Consider the following 10,897-nt stretch of genomic DNA (forward strand, 5'->3'; position numbering starts at 1 on the left):
TATTAAAATGTTTCTTTATTTCGAAACTGAATATATAAAATATAATTTCCACATTTAAATTTATTTGGTGCAATTTGATCTCTTTTTGGTTTATTTTTAAAAAAATAAAAACTTAATTAATTGATACGGTTATAAATTCATATAGAAATTTACAATTTTCTTAAAATAAACCTAATATTCAGCTGGGTATACGATATGGTTCGATCTTATGAGGGTAAAATCCAGTGACACTCCTCCTCTCAGTACAACTCTTGAGGGTGATTTATTTGAATCTGGCTAGGCAAGAGAAGAAAAAAATTGGAATAATTAAAAGCTTAATGGTTATGGCCAATATTGTACACGTCACTATATGTGTCATACTAGAGAGATATGGGGGCTTATTGGATGAGATATTAATACTTAAAAATCCTTGAGGGAGTTGATCTCTAACAATCTTGATTTTGGAATGAGTTAAAAAGTCATGAGTTTTGTTTAATAGAAAATATATCTTTATTAGGAGTTCATTTAATAGAATATGTAGTTGGGTAAGATTTTCAATTGTTAGAAGAGGTAGTTATGGTTGGCATTGGGTTGGACTGTGCCTCATTGGGCCGGGTGGAACAAGAGAACTACACTCCACTTACAGGTTAAATTCAATATTAGTAAAATATTCCCAAGACCTAAAGGCACTACATGTATATTGTCTAATAGAAATATTGGTTTAAATGGAAGACTGCTCAAACCAATATTACTTTGTGGCTCTTATATTTATTTCTCCAACTTTCTTTATTTTCTTTGTATTCTATGTGTTTCTTTGGGTTGAAATAGAGAATTTAACGTTAAAATAACGACTTGAGTAGTATTTGAAGTAAAATGTCAATTTTCACGCAAAAATGTTCATCTTTCACAAACTAACGAAAGTTCATTATCAAACACAGTTCGATCAACTTTCAAATACTCCCTCCACTCATCTATTTTAATTTTTATGTGACACTCTTTTCTTTTTAGTCCATCCCGAAAAGTATGTCATCTTACTACAATTAAAAATAATTTTAACTTTAAAATTCTCCCTTTACCCTTAATGAAATTATTTACGATCATACAAATATTTAAAAATTATTTTAGACCATAACTTTCAAATTTCTTCTTTTTTTTCCTTAAATAGACAGTCAAAGCAAACGGTACCACACCAAATGGGCCTGAGGGAGTACTGTCATATAATTTTACCTTCAAATACTTTTCTTTTTGACTTCAATCAAATATCATTATCCAAATACCTATCTCATTACGGATGATTCATTATAAGGTCTCTAGAACTGAAATTCACAACTTGCTACAAATTTTGAGTTTCACATGATAAAGTGACATGAAATTACATTTGATGAGACATTGGAGATTATGGGTATCAACTATGTACAAGTCGGACGGTGATTATGGTGGGTCACATTTGTCCTATGAGGGACAAGCCATTAGTCCGAGGAGCGCAGTGGTAGCACTACTCATCAACTTTGGAGGTGAAGTTTTGATTTTATAAAAAGTAATATTAGTTATATTGAAATATGAGTAATAAAAATATGAAACCAATTAAGGGGGGGTGACGAGATTAATGACAAATGTGACGACCAAGGTACGTACTGTTAGTGTTTCCTTTTTTCCTTTAAGGAGTTGACACTGACATTTCCAAGTTCCAGCCACACAATAATCTTGTTAATCAGAAGACAGAGGAGAAGAAAAGAATGATTGCACATTTAATTGATGAGCTTATGTTAGGTGCAAGGGCTTTGACATTGCAAGTCAATGGAATTAGTGGATACCTATAAATGAAAAAAGTTGATATTGGACAGGGCAAGGTTAGAGATACAAGCAATAAGAATTACAAATTATGATATTCTGAAATAGATAAAAATACGAACGGGATGAAAATTATTCTAGAACCAAGACTTATGAATATGATTGCAGAGCTAAAGTGAGTTAGGGATAGGTTTATTATGTCTTGTTTGTGGAAAAGACACAATCAGTATCACTAGTGCTTATACATCATAAATAGGATTAGATGCAAAAGCTAAGACTAAATTTGGGAATTGAAGCCATTGGTTCAAGGGATTACACATTCAAGGGATTACACAAAACCACCTCCTCTATATTGGAAGATCCAAATGGTCATATAGGTAAAGATAACGATGGTTTTGATCAAGTATACGCAGGATATGTGGTATTAGTAATGACGAAAGGAAAACTATACCTAGATGCCACTTTAGCTTAAGATTTAGTTGTAGCTAATATATATTTTAAAAAGCGATCTTTTCACTTAATAATTTATAAAGAGTGGCGAACTTAGTCAAATAGACTTTATTCTTGCAAAAATTACTACTATATAGAAATGAGACTTCTAGGATGACCAAGGATAGAAGCCGGAATTATATATGTTTTTTTAGGGCAAAAATATCATTACAGTTGGCAGATATTTACAATCCTCACCCCCAGCATATCAGATGAGCATTGCTTGACAATCATTACCTCTCTTCTCATGGTTTTCCTTCCATTACCATAGAACACTCCAAATTTCTACGCTCCTCTACCTCCTCCAAGGAATTCATCTTCAGGTAAATCTTTGATGTTCCACTTCAATTTTTCCTCTTTTTCTTCATGCATTGATTTGAGTACAGATTTCTTTTTAAATCTTAAATTTTTCGATAAATTCTACAAGTGGCTCTTAAAATCTTGAATTTTCTTTAAATTTTGTGTTGTGTAGCTATGCATATACGAAAATTATTAGTAAATCAAGAAATTTTTGTACTATAGTTCCTTCTGCTTGCTGGAGAGGTGATCTTGTAGTCGTTCTATATATCGGAGTGTTGATTGCATGAAGTGATGATTGCCTCGATCTTTCCTATTGGTGTGATGGTTTGCATGGTATGTTGATTGTCTCAATCTTTGATTGATCCCCTTCCTTCTTTGTAGATTTGAGAAATTGGCAATGGAGCTTCAAAAAGCTTCTCCTCTTGAGATCATGTACAAAGCACTAGAGAAATTTGGGATTACATTGCTATTGCTTTCAGATACAATTTTTTTCTCCTCATAATTAGTATTTAGGTTCTATTGTGTGGGTGATGTTTTCTATGACGTGCACAATAAATATTAGAAAACTTCCTCATCTTATTATGGACTTGACCATACATTGCTCCTAGATCCAATGCCAAGGGCACTTGTTTTGCTTTGTGGCATTTGTTAGTTTTTGGTTTGTCATGCATCCAAGATCAATTTTACCACTTACAAACAACATTAACATACCCGATATAATATCATAAGGTGGGAATGCAGGAGGTGCAAATAACAGTGGTGCAGCATGAAAATGTCAGTTCCCACTGGCCCGCAAACAGTTAGCTATCCAAGGTTCCAATCTATTATACAACTCTAACCTACAAGAAACTATGGCTTTGCTAATCTCCCCCTACCAATAACAATATGAGCGCAGAATTTCTAGCTTATCCTGTGAGGTCAGGACGGACGAATCCACATGCTAACAATTTTTAGCCTCAACAATTCAACATGTCACCACAGATGAATAACATGCTACCACCTTTAGTACATGGACTAAAACGAGCAGTTCTGTGTAGAATTACTTACGTTGACCATCCAAAGAGTCTCAAGGAAAGCATTAATGATGTTTTATCCATGAGATATTTTCTGATCGAAAAAATAGGGTTCCTAAATACATCAGTTCTTGTACTTACAGGTATGTATTGTTATCTTTTTAATCGTCTCACTTAATTAACATTCACTAATGAAAACAACGTTACTGTAATTTGTAGTACATAAAGTTTATGGTTAGTTATTATTTTTTCTTTCTATTTGTAGAATTTATTGTTTGGACTTTTCTTTAAGTTCTTGCTTCTTCTCGAAACTTAATTTAATAAAACTATTCTTGCTTCTTCTCGAAACTTAATTTAATAAAACTATCTTGTGTGAACAGTTTGTTTGAAATCTTGATCATATTGTTGTTTATTTTGCCAAATAGAAAACGTATTGTGATATATTGTTGAAGTATAAGTCCGACCTGTCTAGGCCTTTTGATGAAGAAACAGAGTTCCTCAACAAGATTGACTGCAAATTAGAAATCTTTGCAAAGGTCAGTGAAAATACTATACTTATTCTCTTTATACGGTCAGAATTTCTGTGTAATAATGTCATTTGTTTCGATATTTTACTTGTTATGGAGAAATATTATTATATAGAACATATAATATGACATGAATATGAAAATTCATTCTCAAGAAAACTTGATCATTATCATGAAATATTGTTATAGAGAGGTTTGGCTCAATATATGTAATGCAAGTGCTAATTATAAGTAGAAGTATTCATGTTATGGTACAATTTCTTAGGAGTTATAAGTTATTTTCCGTTAACTATTTTGGCACACATTGAGATGTTGAAAAACTCTTTACCTCCAAGTCTTGTTCTTTTATATACAAGTAGCTGAGGGAACAATTAAGAATTGAACTCACTTGTATTTTACGAAATACTCTCATTACTTTCATTAGACTATAAGAGGAGGTAAGATCATTTAAGGAAGAAAAGTATTAAAATCAATCACATGTGTGGTGAAATAATACTAGAGCATAGAACTCCAAAAACATGACCAAAAGGTGTCAGAAATGAAAATAATGATATGTATGACCAAGAGTTTCTTGCCTTGTGTATTCAGGTCGTGGCTTAGTATATGCTTTTGGAAAATTTTGTTTGCTTTATTGGAAATAATTCACTGATAGTAGCACAAGACTTATGTATTTTTTTCCTCCCTCAGGGATATTGGATTCTATTTTAACGTATATGTGGCCAAGCATAACTAAGTGAAAAAGAAAGCAAAGCTCTTCCTTTATCGTGTAGTTAGGATACAAATCTTATGAGGTTCCACAAAAATCTCCCAGTTACTTTCTTTCTTTTTCATCTTGCAAGTTCTTCATTACTTCACAAAGTAGTCAATTAAATGATGTATGTGTTTTCAGCAACATTGTGTTGATTCTTTGCCATTACCACATCAGTTTGTATTAGTATTTTGGACAATCTATTATTGGCAGTCTTATAACCAATATACGTGCCAAAAGTCTTTTTTTATTATACTTTATCATCAGTCAAACACCGTCATATAAAATAAAATAAAATAAAAGGATATAGCTTTTCGAACATGAAATTAATCCCTTTTTAATCAACATCCAACTAAATTTAAGAAATACAGCTTTTAGGAGTTACAACGTATGATGGCCTCGAGAGCTGCATACTGAACATCCAGTCCTATGACAATGAAAGTACCACTAGTAGAGGTGTTACAGATTCCTTATATGATGATGACTCAAGCATTGCGTCCAGTAAAAATGATTTTGGATCATTCTCTTATAAGGGAAATTTCTCTTCAAGCCCTCAACATTTTTATGTAAAAGAAAAACCTATTTATACAACACAACTTTTAGATGTCGAAACCATGAAAGAAATATTTGCAAAGTTGTTGCTCGGGGAAGATGTGACCGGAGGAAGCAAGGGGGTTTCCACTGCATTAGCATTGTCCAATGCCATTACAAATCTTGCAGGTACTCAGTTGTTACTTCCTTATCAATATGTTACGTTGCACTAACTCAACGTCTTCTTAATTCATTTGTTATAGTTTCCACTTTAATGCATTCATGATCTAATTTTCGTTATGTCTAATGCTACTACTCGATTTAAAGCATCTATATTCGGAGAGATATGAAAATTGGATCCACTTACGAATGAAGGAAAAAGTAAATGGGGAATGAAAATAGATTGGTTGCTCTCACCTACCAATTATATGATTGAGTTGGTTCCTTCAAAACAAAGTGGTTCTAATGGTCAGAGATTAGAGGTAATAAGTTGATTTGATTTATTTGTGATGTAATATGACAAACTGACTTAAATAGAGCGACATGTTTAGTGATAATTCATATAGCCGATTCCAACATATATGGGGATCGAGGCATAGTAATTGTTGTATGAAATGATATTGTGTGTTTTCACTTCTCATTCGAGTAGATAATGACACCAAAAGCTCGTGCAGACATCTACATGAATCTTCCAGCACTTCAAAAATTAGATTCGATGCTTCTTGTAGGTGGTGTCTCTTAAATCTTAATAATTTTGACTACTTAATTTTTACATCGACTTAGTCCACTTTCTCATAAGTTTCTTTCTTAACTCGATAGGAAATGCTACATTTAATACTGAGTTTTGATATACAAAAGTGAGTAGTCGTGCAGAAGGAAAGAAGACAAAGTGGAGTTTTCCTTCACCCAAGGTAACAATAGTTGGGCTATCTGACATCGAAAGAAATAAATTGCTGAATCAACAAAAATTGGTGGATCAAATATTTAAGGCAGCAAAAGCTATAAACAAAAATGTCTTGTCTGAAATAGCTGTTCCAACAGTTATCAAGAGAAGTCTTACTAAAGCTATTTGCTTTTGAGTTTAAGTTCTATGTACTGATACTGTATAACATATTCACAATCATGTTACTTATAAAGTAATTACCCGTAAATCTCTTGATAAACATCTATCACCGGATATGGTAACTGGCGTAGTATCACAAATTAAGCTAACTTTACACCATCGATGTATATAATTTATATCCTTTGTGTTATGGATATTTAATTTGCTGAAGTTGTTTGATTTGATCCGTTCATTCGTGGAGTCTGGCAGGACAAGCCTCGGGGATAACTTGTATAGAATCCTGACTGCAGAGTCAACCTTCACTGAGGAAATATTCAGGTCGTTGAACTTGACATCTGAAAACAACGCGCTTGAATCAGTGCCTGTGATGACCATCAAAATTCTGGAGATACAATGGTTAGTAATTGTAAATATTTATTCTTATACTGACTTTCAGATGTTTGAACGAATTAAAAAGACTCTTTCAAACAACAAACTGTAAATGCACTAACACGGCTAAGCTATAGGTCTTTTACTTCTATTGTATTATAGTTTTTGGAGAGACTGGTTGTGGAAAGAATACACAACTCCCTCAATTTATTCTAGAAGAAGAGATATCATTCCTTTGTGGTAACGCTGGATCGTTCTCCAAATTTACTTCAGAGATGCATCCACGTAGGATGACCAGTGTGAGATGCTCGTGAACCTTGTTCCAGGTACAGTTTATTACAACTTCCCTTTTCTTGATTTCTAAGATTAATATTGGCCAGTTTTTTAAAAACCTATTGTCTCTTTGCTGGAATGCAATGGGTCATTTCTTTGAGGGTAACATGAAATATGGTTTTTCATACTTTCCATGTAAGCTTGAGATCTCAAATTGAGATATCAACATTTATATGTTTGTATAGCATGAACCTTTTTGTTGGAAAAGTTACATTATTTTGGTGATGTAACTATAGATTATATAACATTTTAGTGTAGGAAAATTATTGGCTTGCAATTACTTGTCCTTTAAATGACCCTTTCATTTCAAATTGACGTTTGTGGACACTGAAAACACTGATATTGAGTCTTTTAACAGGTGGTTGTTTTTGGCTTTGACATTTGATTTCCATCATAGGCGGTTTCATTTTGTTAGCATCTATGTGTGTCAATGGTATCAACATTTCACAATATTCGTGCTACTTTGCCAATAGATATGTAAATATTTATCCAACATTTTTTTAAAAAAAGATACATACAGTGTTACGAATGATACTTACAATATTCTTTCAATTTTACAAATGGATTTTCATTCCGATACCATAATAGCTTAGGTTATTGGAACTTTTATTCTAATAGTTATTGTGTTTGTCTTCATTAAATAAAGATTTATTTTATCAGTACATTTTGAACTTCTTAACTAATTTAATCTTTAAATCTAATTTAATAGGTGTTTTATCGTGAATGCTCGAGAGATTGATCATAGCAACAACTACATTCCCTATTGTAGAATTTATAAATATTATCCCTAGCAATGTAAATAGAAATCAATCACTATAAGATGTAAATGTAAGCATCCAGTAGTATGTTATTCCCATGAGAGTATAAAACATACATTTGAAATCATTTCCATCAACTGATCCAATCAAACGAAATAGGCCCTTGCTGTTATATCTTCATTTTATTTTACTATACATGTTGGGCCCGTGCAACGCACGGGTATACCTATCTAGTACTTGAAAAATTTATGTGTAAAGACTGTAGGTTGATATTGATATGAAATCAAAACTGCTTTCTTTTTTTTAACTACTATGGAAGAATAATGAAGAATAATCCTTTAAATCATCAAATGAGAAAGCCCCAACCTAGAATTTATCGTTTAAAACTGACAAAATAAGTACCAAAAATTTGTACAAATTTAGTACAAATCTCTACTTTCTTCGTGGGTTCCAACCCACTAATTTAGTACAAATGAAAATAGAAATCTCATTTTACCAAAAAGCCCCAAATGATCAAATAGAGATTTGCGTCAGAAATTTAATGGGTATTTGACAAAATAAGTTTAAAAAATGGACACAAATCTCTATTTTCTTCGTATTCTCGAAGACTTTGTAGTATATTAGACTTTATAACATCATTAAAATTTGATGTCTCGGATCTCGGACTCAACGTTGGTAGACTGCTAGGGGGCGATACCTCATCAGGTCATTTAAAATACTAGCATGCGTTGTTATCCTAGAAAAAATTAATAATTAGATAATGATTTACTTAACTTTAAAAAAAATCATACACGATTCACCTTCATAATTGCACAGTTATAAAATTCGCGGTCTGAATTTGAGTCTGTACATGACGTCCTCGAGGCAGTCGCATTTTCGTAATCATAAATTAGTCTTTTTTGAATTAGATGTTTGAGATGCTTGCGCATTGTAGATTTAAAATAAAATAAAGTTGAGAAATTAATGAGGAATGAAGGACTTTATATATGGAGTAAACAGAAGTGTTATTATTTTAGAAGTACAAAATTATTCATTTTATTATTGTTGAAAAAATAATTATATTTTTTGAACTATTAGAGACACTTAATAGACTATCATTGATTTTGGCCTATGTCAATCCTCGATCAGACGTATGAGTTTACTGTAGACCTGATGAATCGATGGACCCTTAGTAGCATGTTGTTTAAAAGAAAATAATTAAATAAAAAATAAATAAGCTATAAAAATTTACACGTATAGGGAAGTTTAAACATGTCACTCATATTAGAGTCCACACAAATTGAGGGTAATGATCGCCGGTGTGTCTGAATGGATAGTGGTTGAACAACAACATTCTTAAAACATACTTGTACTTTGGGGGTCCATCGATTCATTCGGTATATACCATAGACATATAAGTTTGATCAATTATCGATAATTGTACAGATTGATGGTGGACCCCATTGTTCTATCTACATGGTTATAGCCCTCACGAGCATGTTCTTTTAAAGAAAATAATTAAATAAAAAATAATTATATTATAGAATTTTACACTTATAAAGAAGTATAAACAAGTCACATGATCATATAATAGTCCACATAAATTATGGGTGGTGATCGAAGGGGTATGTGGATGGGTAGTGGTTGAACAAACAACGTCCTCAGAGTAATATTTGTCAAAGCACAAGTATGTTGTGAGGATATTGATTATTCAACCACTACCCATCCACGTACCTCTTTGATCACACCTCAAATTTGTGTGGACTATTACATGATCCATGTGTCTTGTTTAAACTCATTCATAAGCGTAAAATCCCACAATGTAATTATCTTGTATATAATTATTCTCTTTTAAACAACATGCTAGTGAGGGTCTACCGATTTATCTGATCTATGATAGATGTATATTTTTGTTGAGTATTTACAATTGTCAACATCGATGGTAGACCTTGTTGACACCCAATTTTTGTTCTCCGTTCGTAAAATTAACTTCTTCAGGCTTCTTGATCGTTAAAGGGCACAAAATATAATTTTCACATCTTTTTTATAATTGTTGACAAATTATTGATAATCATCCTTACTTTAGGATTTTTATCAATTTGTTATCATATTTTTACTTTTCACAATTCATTAATAATCCTCCTTATGTTAGGATTTCTATCAATTCATTATTGTTTTTAACATTCGACATGACATCACATTTTTTCTTATCATTTTTTAAATTAATTATATTTTTAATATTTTATTTTTTCTAATTACAAATTAATTTTTGCATTCTTTTTTACAGTCCGCAAATGCTAAGTCGAATCAATTAATTTTACACAGTATAATAATTCAATGTCTTGTCGCATTCGACAATGACCACACAATAATGTCTTGTCACATCCGACAGTGACTACATATAATGTCTTGTCACATCCTACAATGACTACACAATGATGTTTTGTCACATCCGACAATGACTACACATAATGTCTTGTCATATCTAACAATGACAACTCAATGACACTATCCTTTAGACAATAACTCTATCCATTGATCAAAAGGATGAACATCCTTTGGTTAATATCCTAAGGACTAAAGGATTTGCTATTATAAAAAAGGGGACACCTCTTTATCCGTTGGATAATAGGGAGTGCCCAATTTTATTATAAATAGGTAAGGGTGGAAGACAATTTTATTCTTCTTTTCTCTCTACACACACATTTTCATACACCCACACATATTTTTTCTCTCTCAAATACATACACAAAAAAAAACACAAGAAAAAATCTTTCCTTATTTTTCATTTTCTCTCCCAAAAATACACAAATGCATATGCATATTTTTTAATCACACACATTATATTCTTCTTTCTCCCCTCTCTTAAGAATAAACAAATACACACAAATTTTTTCTCCTTTTTCTCTCTCTCAAACACACAAAAAATACACATATACATATAAAAATAAATTAAATTTTTGCTCCCTCTTTTGGTGAAATTCCACCATTTTTACTAGGGATTATGTTGGTTACAT

General features: G+C 32.0%; 1 pseudogene; it reads left to right on the plus strand.

Moving 5' to 3' along the window:
• The first annotated feature begins 1,390 nt into the window (after positions 1–1,390).
• Positions 1,391–10,897, plus strand: part of LOC107879195 — a 15,367-nt pseudogene continuing 5,860 nt past the window's right edge.

Source organism: Capsicum annuum, chromosome 8 (genome assembly GCF_002878395.1).
Source record: "Capsicum annuum cultivar UCD-10X-F1 chromosome 8, UCD10Xv1.1, whole genome shotgun sequence".
Classification (NCBI taxonomy): Eukaryota; Viridiplantae; Streptophyta; class Magnoliopsida; order Solanales; family Solanaceae; genus Capsicum; species Capsicum annuum.